Source organism: Salminus brasiliensis, chromosome 12 (assembly GCF_030463535.1).
Source record: "Salminus brasiliensis chromosome 12, fSalBra1.hap2, whole genome shotgun sequence".
In the NCBI taxonomy this organism is placed as follows: Eukaryota; Metazoa; Chordata; class Actinopteri; order Characiformes; family Bryconidae; genus Salminus; species Salminus brasiliensis.
The window spans coordinates 13,572,708-13,593,127 of NC_132889.1; positions in this window are offsets into that span (position 1 = coordinate 13,572,708).

The following is a 20,420-nucleotide window of genomic DNA, read 5'->3' on the forward strand; positions in this document are numbered from 1 at the left end:
AATATACAACAAGACAATGGTCCTTATCAAAGTAAAAACAAGCACAAGTTGGAGCATGTATAAACAGCCCCACACATGATTTGTTTGACATCAAAATGAACAGAGAATTAGGCAAAGTTGATCAGCTTCTGTGCAAGAAAACAAGCACCCACACATCCAAATGACCCCTTTTTGCTAATGGAATGTTCCAGTTTGCTATGTACAAATAATGAAAGCATTCAGTAGGTTTGAGAAATAATGTCACATTGTCACGTTGGCTGCATGAGTTATATTACTACAGTATATGAGTGGTCATATGATAAGTAATGGTATACTCTCTATAAGAAAACTGCTGAAGGGAATGTATGAATGAAGACAATAAGACATTACTGTGACAAAGATTCATTGGTGGCAAGTAATTATTAATAAGTAATTGATTTCATAAGTTTTGAAATCTAAATTGTCATTAGAGTTTGCATAAAGCTATTTCATGATCAGATTTAACCAAAAGGGGAAAACAATAGATAATACCATTTGTTTACATTGTGTATATTGTTTACCAGATATTTTTTCATTCATATTTTTTCACAGCCCTGGACAAATATAGTCCTTCAGTGTAACATTTATGCTATGTTAAAATAATAATAATTATTTTTAATTATTATTATTCTATTTATTTAAATTGTGTTCTTTACTTGTAGCCTTTTGTTTTTTTTTATTAAATATTAATAAAACATATAATTAAATAATAATATTCTGATGAAAATGCTCTCCTAAAGGTAAATTATATGGTGTTTTTGGATAAAATACATGAGGACTGGATAAACTGAACCTTGATAAAGCCATTTAATTTTATTTGAGTTGATGTCACACCACATGACATGATGTCACTCCACAGGACATGATTAAAAACAGAAATCTCGAATCTAGAAATATTATTAGTAAAAATGCATACATTCATTTAGATAATAAAGATATTAGACAAAATAATAACGTTACAATATTGTAGCATTTTGCTTAGGAAAATATGTTGCTTTTAACCTTAAGTGATTAAAAAAAAAATTAGTATTTAAAGTGGAGTTGTGACACCACACGACTAACAGAAATGGACACATAAATAATTTGTCAGAAAGTATGAAATCTGTTAAATTAATAAGAGATTTGGACTTGCCATTCAACCCACAACACACAACACAACACAACACACACACACATATATACTGTATATGTACCTCCAATTTTTGTTTTTCTCCATGGTTTGAAATCGATTGCTGCTCTGTACATTGTGTAAATCATTCTGGGTGAATGGACCAACAGAAATGCTCTAAATGACATAGGATAAACTCTTATTTTACATAGACGTCCATCAGCATTAATAACATTTTTGCCTTCTCCTGTAAAGTGGGAACATGTAAGATGGGAATTGGACATCTAGACAAGTGTGATCCACAAACACAATGTAAAAATTAGCTAATAAAAAAAACAGAAATGTAAAAAAAAAGTTACATTTTGTAACTAACATTTTTCTAACATTTTGAGATGAAAGCAACAATACATAAGAAGTAAAAACATAAGGCAGGTTGTGCAGTAACCTATCAACAGTAAATCATTGCTGCTGAGCTGTACAAATATACCACTGATGCAGTATAGTTTGTATAAATATGGCAATAGTGCAAATGCAGCAGTATGATGTAGTATATTTATCTGCAGACATTATGCCTGCTTTCAAAGCCACCATAATGACATACATATGGTAATATTCATGCAGCTGTTTATCTTCTCTGCTTAGTAAGCTTGACGATGCAAGGGATGTGCTCAAACACTCGTAAAACACACAATAAATCCTCCATGGGCAATATGGAGCATCATTAGTGTTTATGAATTTTCCATTCTATCTTTAACTCAATGCTCCGATGCTGCAAGCAATAATATGACAGCCTCATGGTCTTCTATGCTTACAGAGTCTAAGCTTCTTAGAGATGAACTTCAGAAGGCCAAATGCAGCCCCAATGACAATATATGTGATATATAACAACAATAACTCTGAACAAGGTGGATCACATGAGGCCTTGACATTGCTAGTAGTTTTTTGTGAGGTGATGTCTTCAGACATTGTAAGGATGATTCTAAATATAGGGAATGCAAATGTTCTGTTGGAAGGGAACTTGAAACTATGAAGGAAGGAGTGAGCAGCAGCCGATCACTTCACAGGAAGAGCGTGGCGATGCCTTGTATTTCATGATGACCTCACAGAGCATTCCCTTAACCCACATCCTGTGTAGCAATATAAGGGCCTTGCTTAGGCACCCTATGGAAGAGGAAGCATTGAGACATTCAATCCAGTGTCTGTTGAAAGATGATCTTTGAAACCTCTGTAAGTGTTATTATTGATCGCCATGGCCAACGCAGCTTTGAGATGAGTGCTAATTTCAAGAGAAATCATCAAAAAAAGCTTAAAAAATAGCAAGATTTGGTCAGTAAAAAGTGAGCTTGCACTGTGTATTCATCATGCTTAAAAAAATATTGTCACTGACAATTCAACTCTATATAGGAAATTCACTTTATTAGCACCTACTTTGTACTCATTGATAGATTCTGAGGTTCTGAGGTTCATGCCACAGTATAGGCTCTAGCAAATCGATATGCAGAGAGTCAAAAATTTCATCCTGCTTCTGAAATTCAGTACCTGAGGACCAACCCTTGGGTTTTCTCACTCAAAATAATAGCTCACAGGTGGCCTAACTCTTTTTGGTCAGATTGATCTTAGTCTCAACTGAATAATATTCACATCAGAAAAGTGTAAGAACTCATTATTTCTTTGATAGCTTTCTTCTACAACTCTGAAATCCTTCTGCTGTCTATAAGAGTACAATGAGACCTCATGCTTTTCTCATTTCTCTACAGAACTTCCCACAGTTAAGCACTCATGCTGATCTTCTTTTTTCTTCTAAGGGGGACTTAAGAGAAGAAATTCAGAAATCAGCAATCTTTCATTGATACAGTGCTGAGCTTTATTCTCTGTAGACAAAGACAAGACAGGTATTTTTCCTTTAGGTTGTTCTGACTTAGTGTGTGTTTATTTTACACTTGGTCTTGATTTGACTTGTCACAATCTTCTTGGACTCAACAATGGTCTTGAATATAGCCCTAGCAGTGAGACTGGCTTAGTGTACCAGGCACAGTGCGTGTTTCTGAGATTTTCATCCTTATCAGTGTCATTGCTTGGTGGACAGTGGCCTATCACCCAAGCATTTCCAGCAAAGTGGAACTAGGGTCAGAAACTGACAACACGAAGAGCTAGAGAATGAGTGACACAAATGGCACCTTAACATGAGACTCAACTGCTATATCAAAATCAATGGTGTGAAAGTAACCCCTGACAGATGTGAAATCGGATCAAGTGAAAGGAATTCGGACCTCATATGTCATTTTTCAGCACATGCTGGGATTTTACATTAAATTAGAGGCATCTTATTAAAATGATTCCCTGGAAGGCATTGTTGAACATCTAGACCCCCCATCGAGAAATGCCTCATAAACATCTTTATTAGAATATTTATGATGGTAGGAAAGAGACAAGGGTGTCCAGGGAAGCAACCGGATACAGTCTCCTGGTTCACAGGGAAGCTTTTAATGAGACAAAGTAAAGCAACTGGAGTACAAAAGAACCTTTCTGTCCATTTCCATGCAACCACTTCTTTCAAGCACCTTCAGAGCTTCTAGATTCTTGCAGCTATTTAACCCACAGAACTTTTGTTTATCTTGTAAATTATTTACATTGGCCTTTGTTCAAAGGAACAATATGGATATGCCTCTTCCATTTCATCCATTTGTGCAGCATCCCCCTTACTCTTGCCCTATGATTACCCCCATTTGAAAGTGCCATTTCGTTCCCCATCATTAAACTACAGACACATGGGGCACACACTTCACAGCCCATGAGTGGACCCCAACAAGGCGCTTTCCTGTTGAAGTGGGTGAATTCCGTAAGGGTCCTGTGAGCCATCCATGAAAGCCAAGAGTGTCAAGAGGAGGGCAAGGCCTAAATATAGTTTTCTTATCAATGAGTGTCAGGAGAGGGGCCTATGACTGTGAGGTTCTCAAAGTAAAAGCCATTTGCCTTATTTGCTGAAGAATTCAACCAGCTAAGTAAGGGGCAAGGCCCACAGTTGACAAACCTAAGGTTGCAGTGCTGGAAAGTTGACCTTTAATGCATTGAGAAGATTGGTGAAGGGCGTGGTGCAAAAATCTCTATGCATATCACTCAAAACGGAGATGACAAAATCAATGCCATGATAGATGCCTTAATTTTTTCATGGTCTTCTTGTGGAATTTCTTGCATTAAGTATGACAAAGTTGGAGAAAAAAAAATATATACAGTTTTTATACAACTTTTGATCCTAAATATAAAAATAAATTCATGAACATAATTTGAGATAATCTGTTAATTCACATGTAAAAAGCAAGGCAATTGGCCTATATACATATGCGCTAATCACTCAGCATTTAAATGTAAAAGCTTTCCATCTAACACCTGATGTTCCTGAACAATTCTATTCTGAAAGTGAGGAGAATTTAATTTAAAAAATGCTACAACTTGCTTCATAGGCAGTTAAAAGAAATGTCTACAGGTATGGGTAACAACTACAGACTCCAACTGTTTGCTTTGGAAGGTTTAGATGCAACACTTTTACAACTAACCCCACCATATGGAGGCTGTACTTTAGCCTGGCTTGCTCTCACTGTGAGTGAGGTATCTGCTGTTATCCTATATTACAGTAACCAAAGGGTAGATTAAAATAACATGGGAGTATAATTTCTTACGCTAGACAGCAGTTTGATAAAAACTTTCATGTTATATAAACTTAATTTGTCTTCATCATAAATTCTGAAAAATATCTATGAATGCACCGGAAATTAGTGGATGATGAGTAATATTTTCTACATTAACCTATCCATCTACATAAAACTCCTTAAAACTCTTAAACTGAAATGCTTTCTTAGTCCTGGTATTGGAGTACCCATGCACATCTGGTCCAACTGAGTTTCCCAAAGCATTTCTCTCTATGGGTTAATATAATCTTAACACTAAGATGCTTTAGGGAAACTGGGCCTAGCTCATTACCAAGCCCTTTATGAAATAAAGTGACTATGCTGGATGAAGTAGAAAACTATTATTCAGTATAAAAGGCAGGGGCATTCCGACTACAATATTAAGATTGGGAACCACTGGGAACTGCAGGATTTGAGTAATTTGCCAAAATCTAATTCAATTTAAAAGTGGTACCATGGAGCTCAAAAATGTGAGAGATGAAGTAAATATGTATATACTACACTTAAGCGTTCATGTAAATAAAATTAAAAAGTAAAGGTCAACTACATTAAATAATTTTCTTTGTTTGCTGGTGGTAACTGCAGTACTGGTCTTTATACAAAGATGGATGAGCATAGTTTTGAGCAAAGACTATGGTTGGATGTTTTCTGACTAATCAATTCAAATGCACACTCTTAAGAATCAAGGTGCTAATGCTTATTGGGGCATGCCATAGAAGAACCACTATTACAGCCTTTAAATTGGTAAATGACCTTTGCACCTAGTGAAGATTCTAAAGATTTTTACAAGATCCTTCACATGCATACATGTTTATTACAAACATTTACATTTACATTTACGGCATTTGGCAGACGCTCTTATCCAGAGCGACTTACAAAGTGCTTTGCTATTTACCCAAGAAAAACCTCAGCTAGTTAGAATAGACTAATAGTTCAAAGATACCTCTAAGTTTAGACACTACTAAGCACAAGTCAATAAGGTGACCATAGTACTCTATTCGCCCAAGTACTCTCTGAAGAGGTGGGTCTTCAGTCTGCGTTTGAAGACAACGAGCGACTCGGCCGTTCGGACACCCAGGGGAAGCTCGTTCCACCACTTTGGTGCCAGGACAGAAAAAAGCCTGGACACTTGTCTTCCGCGGATTTTGAGGGATGGCGGGTCGAGCCGAGCCGTACTTGAAGCTCAAAGGGCTCTAGGTGCGGATTGCCTATAGGACATGGACCTTTATAGAACTAGACTTGTTTCCTTAAAGTAGGACGCATTTATATGTTATCTACCTAAATATCTTGCTTGCTTCTTTAGTCTACAGCCAGAATTAAAGCTCACCATTGACTTCTATGGTAATCAGGGTTTGCATACATGGCCAACATCTCCCTTTTCTATTTTGGCCGTCTGCTCATGTTTTTCCTCAGTAAACAATGATAGCGGCTAGATGTCATATGGACGCAGGCAGGCTGCAGTGATTTCCCCACTGTGCGCTTGACAGGGCTGTCTTGATTCAGGACAGGAATGCCGGAGAGGTAATATGTTGTGGTAAGATTTGGCCTAATATAGATAGGTAGACACTATCAAAAAAAAAAAAAAAAGGAAATGTGCAACGGGTAAGTGATATCACACAGACAGTGATGCTATCGTGTTCTCCTCCTGACAGTATGCAGTACAGATGGTGTTGGAACAGCCTAGTACTGGGGGCTGTATGTCTTTGATGGCTTTTGTGCTTAAAGGAAAACTTTACAGGCAAAGGAAAAACATTAACTTTTTCCGTCAATTTGCAACATTTCTATTGGTCTATTCATCAAGAAATTGTAACACAATCTGAAGAACAACTGCCAAATTCACAATCAAGTCAAAAGGTGAAAAATGACAAAAAATGGGATATAAGGTTTTTGTCCAACAGCAATGACATCATGCTGTCTCCTTGACTAATTGGTATTGAAATCTGATGTAAAGGGAAGAGAAATGCTTAGACAAATTGCTGAGAAATAGCATAGCACAGCACTGTTGTGTGGCATGCTATCCTGTACTGTAAAGGTGATATTATTGAAAACATCCATGTCTGAGTTACAAAGGACTCAGTCAGACCTACAAGCTGTTGATAGCAAATGGGCCTTTCAGTGGATGATCAGAGAAATCAGAGAAAGAGAGAGAGAGAGGCCTACACTCACATTCACATAAATAATACAACTGAACTCCACCCCCAACCCCCACATATACATATACAGCCCCCCACCCCCACCTGTCTAAATATAGAGCTTCTATTTTGTTGAATATTTCATTGCTCCATCTCTCTGTCTGTCTATCTATCTCTCTATCTGTCCCACTCTTCTGTGACCCATCTCAGGGGGAATGGAAAGTAGGAAGGAAGAGGTAAGAGGTAGTGCTGAGGATAATGCAAAGTCACTTTTCTATTCAGTCTTCTCATTCCCGCTCTCTCCCATGCTTTCATGCACACCCATGGCTGACTCTCTCTGAGGAACCTCACAATAATGGGGGAATGCAACATGAATGCAATTTGAAGAAATTAAAATAGACATAACATAACATTTTATTATTATTGTTATCATTATTATGATTAGTAGTAGCAGTAGTAGTAGTAAGAGTAGTCTGTATGGACAAAAGCTTCTCCATATATTACCAGTGATGCTTCCAAAAGCATCAGCAGATGTACCGATATATTGGTGATAAAGATATAGAAAAGAAAAATGTAGATATCCTATAGTTGGAGCCTTGATGTCAATGTTGTCAATTAAAAGTTAAATCAAAGGTAAGCAAACCATGTAACCAGTTAACAGAATAGTTAGAACCAGCTCTACATAAAAAATGATTCTAAATCCAGCACAGGCCAATCTGCCTGCCTTTGTTATACTATAATTTAAACAGTATGTTTAACAGTATGGACACCCCTAATAAAGCTCCTAACTGACGATGTGTCCTGTCAATACCATATTGTTACAGGTTTTTATCCAAAATCACAACAATATGATGAAATTTGAGGCCTGTCCTTGCAGCTTTTACTTGTCCTGGCTGCTCAAATAGGAAAACAATGATACACATTATTATTAACTTGTTCGCTTGCAGTTACAATGGTGTAATGTCTAAAAAGACTACCTTGTAAAAACTGTAAAGTCAGGCCAACTTCTTATGAAATGGTTATTATTAACTATTAAAATGTATTTGTATTATATTTATGATAGATTTTAAATTTAACATCTCCAATTCAAGGCTCAGTTGGCTAGCCTCAAAAAGTTGTTGATGACCAAACTGAAATGCAGAACTAAAAAATAGCTTTTTTACTTTAGCATTTTAGGTCAGCCTGACTTTTTAACAGTGTACTTGTAAAGTAGTCAATGCCTCTTTGCTTTTTTCCTTTCTGTAGAAAAGCAGAAAACACTCAGGGTTGTGTGTCATCTCGAATAACATCACAGCCGTAACATGCTTCCTGTCATGTTGTATTGCTAAAACAGCATTGTCATTGAGTGTGACACATACTATGTACCAGCTGTCTAAGCCATTTCAAAACAATGAACTTCTACAACTTATCCATTTCCCCAAAAACGTCAGTAAGATTTCCATTTCCAGAGAAATGGGCCTGAGAGGCACAGGTGGAGATGTTTCGTTTGTTTTTCAGTGTTTGCTTGTATCTCTAATTTGGCCTTTTGTTCGAGCTCCTAAATGGGAGAACACTTCTCCACTGCGCCACTGCTCTCATTATTCACCCAACTTTCACACACAGAGGAGTGGTGAAAAATGCCAGGTGATTGCTTGTCATGGTGATGCACTTGCACTCGTGCGTCACACAGACCATTATCTAAGGGCAATTCTGTAGTATATATAGTCGCCAGGTTTACTCTCTGGCGTGAGTGGAGCTTTTAAGTTTAGAGGATGTTGTGATAAAATGGTTGAATGTCGTCCCTCTCTCAGAGTTGGAAGCAAGGCACTGCTTGGTTTTACATAACATCAGCAAAGAACGGGCACCCATTAGACCTAATGGAAAACCTTCACTTGCCTCTAACTTCCAGTTCCTCTGTATGTCGCGCAGTAATATAGCACTGCATGTCAAATATTTATTACGGAGCTCCACTGGGCTTTATATGCCTTAAAGGCACAGCATGATTTTTCTTTTCATTAAAACCTAATTGAAATTTAATAAATGTGTACAGTACAAAAAACAACCCCCTAAATGTCTAGAGGTGTTTCACAGACTAGAGTTATTACTGTAATTTTTCTATAGATATTCATGCAATTACTTAATATATTACATAGCCTGTTGTCACAGTTTCCACAATCACTTTTCTTGGCTCTCTTTTTCTTCTGTTCCTTATTCGCAGCTTCCCTTGTTGTTGTGTTTATCTGTTTTCTCTTGTTTCCTAATTATTCCTCCTATACATTTACATCCCTTGGCTGTTTTAAATTGCATACAACTAAATTGCACACTTTATAACACATACAAGTTTTGACACCTGCTAATTAATTGTTTCCTCCAAAATCAAGGGTATTAAAAAGAGTACAATCCTGCTTTTGTTGGAGTAACTGTCTCTACTTTCCAGGAAAGGCTTTCTGCAAGATTTTGGAGAAATGTTGTGAAGATTTGATTGCATTCAGTGACAAGAGCATCAGTAAAGTCAGGATGTTGGACTCATCCTAAAAATATTGGATGGAGCTCCATAATTCCTGAGAACACAGTTTCACTGTCCCACTTCTCCACAGCTCAATACTGAGGGTCTTTATACCCCTTTAGTCCAGGCCTAGCATTAGGCATGGTGCCAATAAGTTCATGTTTATCAGCTGCAGAGACTATTCTATTCTATTGCCAATACTTATCTACAAAGGCTAGACAAGCTGTGTTTGTTTTTGCACATTTGTGTCAACAATGCATGCAACTTAAAGTAGCTGAATGTATTCATAAGAATGGAGCATCCACAAACTTATATATATGCCCAATATGTATATATATGCCCAAAATTTCATTTGGCCATATAATGTATATCATGTATAAAAAATTGTTTGTTCATTAAATGTTCATTACATGTGCTCATGTGACCATAACAGCAAGAACAAAACATGCAACATTTTAGCAGATTTGAGTTTAACTGTTGAAATCTGCTTTGCTTTGTCACTCAAATTCCTTAATAATTGCAAATGTTTAGTTCTTCAATAGCCTGACACTTTTGGATGCATATTCAACTAAACAGAAGCCAATGCCTTTGTAAGCGTGGGATAAAAATATGTGTGCTGCTTCATAACTGAAGCTGTCAAACCTCCTACTGAGAAAAAAAAGGTGTAGGAGATGTCACAGATCAAACAATGATTGCAAAACATGGCAAGTAGTGCAGTGTTTCTTTGGGACTGGAGTTTATTCCTGTGTTGTGCGAAGGGGTCACAGCAGGACCCATCCAAACTTACAGGCATTTCTGACTAGACCTGAATGAAAAACCTCATATGTCCTCTGCTCCTCTTCGCAGGAGTTCTCAACACAAGTAAAAAAGTTTCTGGTAGAAGCGATGAAATGGAAAGGAAAGGAGAGAAAACCACAATAGACCTGTATAGATAGATAATTTCTTCTCCTCCCACTCCACAATCATGTGCTAAAGGCATGGTTTGAACTTGCAAAATGTAATCAAAATGTTAATGTACTTAATTACCTAAATAAAAATATGTAATATATAATGAATTATTTTTGAATAAATTACATGTTTATTTAGCACAATATTTAAGAGTAATGTTTTGTGTGTTTTTTTTTTTTGTTGTTGTTGTTGTTGTTGTTTTTTTAAGAAACCTTTCAACAAGAACTGGTAAATTGCAATCTGGTTCTATCTGTGAGCAAGTCTGAGACAGCCACAGACTCCCTAATCTTTGATGAGGTCATTGCAAGGTGATCAGGGAGCTGGTAACCTCACCCACTCTGGGGGAATTTCTGCCTTGGAGCAGTTTTCTCTTTCTGAAACTTTCTAAAAAGTTTCCCTAGATCCCTAAACTTGCTCCTATAGTTCAAAAGTCAAGAAATTCAGAACTCGTCTCCCTGTGCTCTTTGTACTCTGACAGGCTCCTTGCCAATGAGGCACATGGTTCAGAAAAAAAAAACACACACACAAGAAATTCAACTGTGTTATGAAAAAATAGAACAGTAGGAAATCTTTAGGCAAACATTCACGCACTCTTCTAGAAACACAATCAGTCTTGCAGAAATGAGCAGGGTGGACAGTTTAAGAAGGGACACAAAGGCCTACAAAGAAAAGTACAGCATGTTTTGAGTTTCACTCATGTTTCTTTGCTCTGAGAGATGTACCTAGTGGAACTGTTTTTCGTAACTTCACAGTCATTTACTTAATAGACCTAAACTCAAAATAGCTCTCTTCTGCAGGATTAGCCTGTACATGCCATATTTTAACTTGGAATTTTAAGAATTTTAAGTAAATAACCTTAAATAAATAGAAAATATATTTTAATGAGTATATGCTGAACTATAAAATTTTTAACAATTTAAAAGTGGACAATACTCCATTTATATCTGTACCAGTGAAGCATGTTTTTTTGTCTTTTTACTGGACTGGATATTTCATTTGTTTACTTTGATGGAATTGATTTACCACTGCATTTACACCAGTGTATAGCTGTTAATAGCATCACCAGTTTTGTCCCTGTAGTTAATGAACAGTGCACATTAGTGTGTAATAAGCCTTTCTAAGTTAAGGGGTTAAGACAATTTAATGTCAAAAGAAGTTTTAAAATCATTGTCGTGCAAAAATCTTGTATTTCCATTTATATTGCTTTCAGTTTTTGCCATGATTTAAATCTAACAGCTGTTTTTTTATAATAGAGCCATAGAAATGATTCCAAATGAAATTTAGTTGTAAGACTTTTTTCCGTCTTCTCCTGTACAGTTAACAATTTTTTTTTGCGTGACAGCGATGATAAGTATATCTATAAGTGTTGATAAGTGTATATATATAGGTTGATGTACAACAGTGAGTATACTTGAATGGAACACCCGGTATATTCACATATGTGGCTGCTATTGCATGTCATTCAGATGTACCATTACTGTCCAAGTGTATGGCTTTTAGCTACATGAAACAATAGACATTACAGGAGTTTCTGCCAATAGTTAGAAGACAGAATTATGAGACTCCTCTGTCACATAACAGTCATTTATGTTTTGACCACACAAGCTAACTGACGATTGTTTATTACATCAGTAGTTTGTGAAAACTGGAATTTCACCGCAATAAACTGCATTTATGTGCACCAAGCCTTACTAGAACTCTATTAACTTCACCTCACTCTGCTAATCAACTCTCCTTTGGCCAATGCTGTGGATGTCTGGAGATCACTGCCAATGCGAATGATGTAGCTGCCCACTGACAGAGTGGCAGAGGTGAGTGAATATGGGAGAAAGTTAACCTTGGTTTTGGGACATCTGTAATCTTTAAGGAAAAAGGGTGGTGACACAGAGGATCGATACAGAGTCCAGCGGTAATAGTCTTAATGACCGCAAGCAGAGGAATGATCACTGTGGATCGATCTATAGGGCAGGAGAAGCACAGTGCAGCGCTGTTGAAGTTAATGTTTCGCCCATCCACCAGACCTGTGTGGATCAGATAATGAGCACACCAGTCACCCCCTCTCTCTCTCCCTGTTCCCTACTTGCTCTCTATCTCTTTAACACTGACTTCAAAAGTCTGAGACTCTTAAAAACACTGCTTTCAACTTTATCTGCCACCTCACCTAAAGCATTGTATTGTTGCAGACTAACCACACTACAGAAAGTACCAGCCCTCAAAGCCTTGAAAATTCACCACTGTTCATATTTCATTGTTCATATGTAAATATTGGCCTTGGAAATATGTATTCATTCTTTACTTTATTCGAGGTAAGCTCCAATGACAATGACTTCATAAAATTAACAAAATCCAGTCATTCATCTTCTTATTCCTCTTCTTCCTGATCAGGGCCGCACTTGTACTTTTAGGGTATACTAAAAACAGACCAAAACAAGCTACTATGTTATCATATTTCTTTCTGTTGTGCTAAAAGCAATTGTGTAACTGTGTAAATGTGTAAGAATAATTCAGGATTTATTACAGGACTCCAATTTTCACTTTCTTCAGCCTCCGCTCTACAGACTTATACAGGCCTAGGCCAGCACTACTTGTCTTGTTCTAGACTTGCAGAAAGAACCGGAACAGGTGTGCGCCCTGAGTATTGTCATTATTAATTGCCCACATGCTAAAAGGGAGAGGGTAAAACGAGTACAGGTGTTGTGCCGACTTCCGACTCAACGCTAGAATCTGATTCTCCTTTTTAAGCGTAAAATGTTGCGCCTGTATTGCTACATGATGTGTGTGCATGACATGAAGACCTTCCACCTGGTATGAGACCCATTGATATGCTTAGGCTATCCTGTTTGATCTGATTGTGATAAGTCTTTACTTTTTTACATCACTGGGATGCATTGGGTGTGGAGTCAGGAATGGGTAACTCCTTCATGGTAGTGGGTTTCCCCATTGGCAGTGGTCTTTGACAAAGGGCACATGTTGTTCAGGATTGGTTTGAGGAACATCACAAAGAGTTCAGGGTATTACCCTGGCTTCCAAATTCCCTAGATGTTCCAGATTCCCAAGTCTAAACCGATGTCAGATTGGCAAATTGTCTCTAACTTTGAATGGAAGTTAATGTAAGAGTTAATACCAAGTCATTTAGAGCATTTCTATTGTTCTATTAATCCAGAATGATTTACACAATGTACAGAGCAGCTATAGGGTTCAAACCATGGAGAAAATGTAAAAATTTACAAAAATGTGTTTTTAAATGGACAGCAGTGATATTAGGGATTACATGTTAAGCATATTTGGCCATAATGTTTTGGCTGGGCAGGGTATATGTGGTAAAAGTACATACTTTTGGGATTATTAACAGGTAAATAGCTTGAAACATTTTTAACGTACTGATGCTGCAGTTTCCTTTAGGATCGTTTTTAGTAGATATCCACAAATTCAATCACTTCTAACCTTGTGGGGTTGTTCGATGAAAATGTGTTCCACCAACCCTCCCCTTCTCTCTCTCTCTCTCTCTCTCTCTCTCTCTCTCTTTAACAACCCCCCAACACACACACACATACACACTTGCCATCACTCGAGCCTGCATTGGTCGACTCAGCCTCTAGATACTTCCCAAATGCCAGTTGTGCTTCCAAAGCCTCTGTCCATCGATCAAAGAAAGCGCTGCCCAGGTTTCAAACGAATGCAATATTGCACATTTCGGCAAAGTCAAAGCAAGCGGCCCTAACCTCACTCAAGGTTAGCCAGCGGCAGACTGCTGAGCTAGCCTCAAAGGTCTGCAGAGAGAAATAGATAGATGCTGTAGATACTAGGAGTGTAACATCAGAAAATCCACAGTTTGTTTTGATACCATATGGTGGAGTCTTGGTACAATTTATTTAATACAGAAGAAATAAGCACTGTCAGGAAATCCTCTTCATATTACAGCTACACAGAACAAACCCCAAGCTCCCAAGCTCGCATCCCTCACTTTTATAACTTAGGAAAGAACTTGGAGATAATAAAAGGATTATAAGCTATTTATTATACATTTAGTTTATAAGAGCATTTCATGTTGTTAAAGTGCAGTATTTTATAGTCATTTGCTAGCCATGAGCTAACACATAGTAACCAGAAGTGTGTCCCTGTACTTGATTTGGACATAATGACTGCTCACTACTTGCATACCACTACAATATAATTTGCAAACAGCCTTAACACACTGGACTCTAGGTTTATTAATCAGTTATTAGTCCTAATTTAGAAACCATTATGAATTATTTGGTAACCATTTAGTTTAGCACTTTTAGTGGTGCCCCACAAGGTTCTGTTGTAGGGTTTATGGAGTTCATGCTAATTGTGACAGGGATGTAGTTATAAGAGTGACAACCAGATGTGTGGGCATATGCATAGGGTTTATGGACATAATATGATTGCAATTTAATAATATGAGAGTAAACAGATCCAATTAATGATCATATTTGTGACTTTCATACAAACCAACATTAAGAAACAGCTAAAAGATAGCAGCATTTTAACCATGTTATTTTCTACCAAAGGTCATAATAAAAAAGAAATGACACTTGTAAAATAGAAATAAGAAAAACACTTATATTTCTCTCATGTTTTACATAATCTAAAACTGGCACAAATTATATTACGCTGGGCCTACACTACCTGACAAAATGGAGATGACATCTTGGGGCATCACACACATAATGAGTGTCGCAGCAGTGTGGGCTATATATATCCACAATATAACAAATCTCAAGAGAAATAGCGCAATCCCATTATCACAAGACAAAAACCATTGATGGAAAGTCAATTTGTTGCAGATCTTGTTTGCAGGACATGAAAAAGAACTGACACAAAACTGTACAGTTAGTGTCTTGAAAATGTCAGTTGAAGCTACTGTCACATCATTTATTAGAAATTTGGCAGCTCATACTTTTTCTGTGTGTCTCTGTGCTATTTTTGTGCTATGTTTTCTCTCATTGGCAGCATTTTGCTGAATTTATCTGAATCTATCAACAGTCATACCATGAACAAACACCACTGACCCTGTTCTATTGGCAGCTATAAATGCCGAGGCAATAACAGTGCCTCAACCATGCTTGACAGATGATGTGGGACCAGGAACTCTTCGTTTTGCATTCATCATGCAAAGACTTTTGTCTCAGGACTGGGCAGACATAGTGTTTTCTAGCAGTCTAGCCTGGTCTTTCTGTTCTTGAGTGTTACCAGTGTTTCACATCTTGGGAAAACCTTCTGTATTTAAATTCATGACGGCATCTTGATTTGATTTGTAAAGACAGGATTCTGTGATCATCTACTTTACTTGTCTTCTATGGTTATCCAGGCCTTTTGAGGTTGCTTCACTCACCTGTGCATTCCTTATTTTTAGAAATCTACCAACTTGTTGATATGGCCACCCTTACTCTTTCTTCAGTCTTTCTGATAGGTCTGTTTTGTTTTGTTTTCCAGTGTAATGATGCCCTTCTTCACTTGCATCAACATCTCATTTGACCTGAGAGTGAACAGCTACCAAATACAGATTGAACACATGGACTCTCCAGACCTTTGATCTTCTTAATTTGTCATGAAATAAGGGAACAGGCCACACCCACACACAAAAATGTCATAATGTCAAAAATGTAATTCCTACAGCAATATTCATGTTAAACCTCTGAAATAAAAATCTGAGAATCTACACATCAAACAAATCTTGATCGCCTAATGAATTTAAAATGAACTTACCAGCTCCTGGTATCACTCTTATCACACCTGTAGCAGTCTGATCAGTCTTACCCACAAGACTAATGGCCATACTTCAAATAGATACACACACAGACAGATAGACGGACAGACAGATACAGTGCATGGGGAAAAGGTTGTTTTGTTTTTTATACCTCTGTGGAGAGTAAGGCTTGCTTTAGTTTGCAGGCATGTCTAACAACTATAAGGAAATGTACAGTAGCCTGTATTTCTGGATCCAGTGGTGGGAAGCTATGACCTTGGACAGTATATGTGTGTGTGAGTCTGTGTTATTTTGGAAGTGCAATGTTTAAACTTCCTACTGATGAACCTGGTGGATTGATTGAGTGTGTGTGTGTTGTGTGTGTGTGTGTGTGTGTGCGTGCGCACGCAGCAGAGCAAGGTCAGAAATGCACACTGCCCACTTTCTCTGCTGCGGGCAGCACTACTCATCTTTGGATAGATGCACTGGCAGTGTTGTATTCATTCACATGCAGCCTGGAGCAGTCCAGAGGTTTGGCATTATTAATAAAGCGTAATATTGTGTTGTTCATTAACTCACACAGATTCATCCGTTTATAACAGATATGGGGTTTTAATGCACTGTAAACACCTTTTGCCAATGTGTTGATGTTTTGTTCAAATGCATTCAACTCTTGCTATGATGTGAGTCAATATGAGACAATTTGAGCAAGAGTGTGCTATGCCAAATTGCCGTTCATTCAATAGTCATGTGCCTTGTTTCTAGCAGTGGCATTATTAAGTCCTTCTAATTAAAAATGTATTGAATAAAAAATTGGATTGAAAAAATGTATCACAACCAATGCATTAAAGCGGGCTGGCACTTTTACATTTTACTCTTGCTCATTCCAGGACTTTTTCTAGGTTAACTAGACTTCTCACAAGCTGCTGGTACTCTTTCCTGACCACTCCATATCAGGTTCTGGGAGCTTCACAATGGCCCTTAATACACAGTCACTATATGTATACATGTATATGACAGATTTCAGGAGACTGAGTGACTTCAGCCCTAAAAGTGCCTAAATGCTAAAGTCAAAAACACAAATCAGTTCTAGAACCAAGTGAACCAAAGGTATTACTTTACTTGGATGGTCCATTGTAGACAGTCAAACTAACATTCAACTAAATATGTATTAAATGAAACTGAACTGTGAGTTGAATGCAAATCACTGTCTATTAAGTGTAACCCTGCACCTAATTCGAATAACTTACCCTTGGATCTACCCTAAATCCTAACCCTAAACTTAACCTTAACCTAAGCCTTCCATCTACACTGTAAACAAAGTCAAATGACTGAAACTAAAAATGATACAATTGAACACTTTCAGTAAAATGGCAACACTAAAAGTTCTACAGTTCTACAGTTTTTTTTTCCAAATATTACAATCAATCACCTTTAATAAAGAGACAGTGCTAAAAGTTCTGCAACACATTCTGTGGTAGCAAGAGAGTGGACACTGGCACAAAGCCAGCACAGTGTCACACTCAGCATCTCAGAGAAAGGTAACTTCCTTTAACAGCCGACAACAGTGAGTTAGACAGTCAACCATTACAAAAAACAGAGAATGTTGACGGACACATTCACATGTGTCCGACATTCACATGACTGGAGGGCACGCCCTAATTTGTTAGTATAGTTATATTTATCTGCATGTTTAATCACAGATAATTCAATTAACATACATTTGACTGTAATTTAAAAAAGCAAAAAAAGGTTGTATAAATAATACATTTATAGTTCTGTTCTGTTAAAAGTTCTGTTTATTTAAATAAATGTATAAAATAAAATACATGCAATTTGTTGTTATTGGCATAATACTTAAAATAACTGTTGGGTTGTTGCAAAATTGGTATACAATTATAAAATGAATTATTTATAGTGCCTTGCAAAAGTATTCTGCCCCCTTGAACTTATCAACCTTTTGCCACATTTCAGGCTTCAAACATAAAGATATGAAATTGTAATTTTTTGTGAAGAATCAACAACAAGTGTGACACAATCGTAAAGTGGAATTAAATTTATTGGATATTTTAAACGTTTTTAAGAAATAAAAAACTGAGAAGTGGGGCGTGCAATATTATTCGGCCCGCCGTTAATGCTTTGTAGCGCCACCTTTTGCTGCGATTACAGCTGCAAGTCGCTTGGGGTATGTCAGTTTTGCACATCGAGAGACTGAAATTTTTGCCCATTCTTCCTTGCAAAACAGCTCAAGCCCAGTGAGGTTGGATGGAGAGCATTTGTGAACAGCAGTTTTCAGCTCTTTCCACAGATTCTCGATTGGATTCAGGTCTGGACTTTGACTTGGCCATTCTAACACCTGGATACGTTTATTTGTGAACCATTCCATTGTAGAGTTTGCTTTATGTTTTGGATCATTGTCTTGTTGGAAGATAAATCTCTGTCCCAGTCTCAGGTCTTTTGCAGACTCCAACAGGTTTTCTTCCAGAATGGTCCTGTATTTGGCTCCATCCATCTTCCCATCAATTTTAACCATCTTCCCTGTCCCTGCTGAAGAAAAGCAGGCCCAAACCATGATGCTGCCACCACCATGTTTGAAAGTGGGGATGGTGTGTTCAGGGTGATGAGCTATTTTGCTTTTACTTTTTGCCAAACATAACGTTTTGCATTGTGGCCAAAAAGTTAGATTTTTCTCCCAGGTGGCTTGTGGCAAGAAAATGGCTTTCTTCTTGCCACTCTTCCATAAAGGCCAGATTTGTGCAGTGCACGACTGATTGTTGTCCTATGGACAGAGTCTCCCACCTCAGCTGTAGATCTCTGCAGTTCATCCAGAGTAATCATGGGCCTCTTGGCTGCATCTCTGATCAGTCTTCTCCTTGTTTGAGCTGAATGTTTAGAGGGATGTCCGGGTCTTGGTAGATTTGCAGTGGTCTGATACCCCTTCCATTTCAATATGATCGCTTGCACAGTGCTCCTTCAGATGTTTAAAGCTGTTTGTATCCAAATCTGGCTTTAAACTTCTCTACAACAGTATCTCGGACCTGCCTGGTGTGTTCCTTGGTCTTCATGATGCTCTCTGTGCTTTAAACAGATCTCTAAGACTATCACAGAGCAGGTACATTTATACGGAGACTGGATTACACACAGGTGGATTCATATTTATCATTTAGGTCAACATTGGATCATTCAGAGATCCTCACTGAACGTCTGGAGTGAGTTTGCTGCACTGAAAGTAAAGGGGCCGAATAATATTGCACGCCCCACTTTTCAGTTTTTTATTTGTAAAAAAAGTTTAAAATATTCAATACATTTCGTTCCACTTCACGATTGTGTCCCACTTGTTATTGATTTTTCACAAAAAAATACAATTTCAAATATTTATGTTTGAAGCCTGAAATGTAGCAAAGGGTTGAAAAGTTCAAGGGGGCCGAATACAAGGCACTGTAGTTAATGTAACTGTCAGTGTAAAAGAGTATGGTTAAGGTAAGGGTTAGGTGTAGGGTTACATTTCATTACTATATACATTCTGCTTAGCATTCATTGCCTTTGATAGGCTTTCAGTTGAATGTTAGTTGAATGTCAGGTGAGCATCTATGAGGCATCTACAATGGACCATCTAAGTAAAGTGCTACCGAACCAAATATTCTGAAAGGTCCAAATGTGTTACAAGTGTTACAATTCAATAATCAAATCAGTGTTACACACGTCTACACAAGACTGTCCAACACACCAGGAGGACTAAACAGTGCCTAACAGGGGATCTTTTTAAATAGCAAATGACTTTACTTTATTGTGTCATCTTTTTTGAAAACCAAACACCCTACTATATATAAACATTATATATACATTACCCAAGGGGCACTATGTGATGCTGACCTTTTCTGTTTCTATTACAAAACAAGTAATATTACAGGTAACAATGTTCATCAGGCTCCAAAAGTATGGTTTAAAATTCTGAGTGTGGGACATGTAAATAAGAGGTGTACCAGCACTTTTGTCCACTTTAAGCACTGTTCAGTCTACTTGAGCTCATTGTTATTCAATGGAGGAAACCTGAAGGACGAAATTTAGCAGCTTCTATGAAAGTGAGGGCTTTTCCGTGTCTTTGTTCTAACAACCTTAAGCTTTAAAATGTAAGAAAAATTCTAAACGTGCATGGAACAAACATATCCCTGACCCACACATTTTCCTCTAAAATGCTCTAATTGCCAGCGAAGACTTGGGAACTTTTACCCAGAAAATCCAGTCATTAAAAGAGAAGCTGCCTTTGAAATGTCATAGGTTCACCTCTGTATGTCTGTGTGCTCCTATACCTTCATGGCATAAGAGCGGAGGC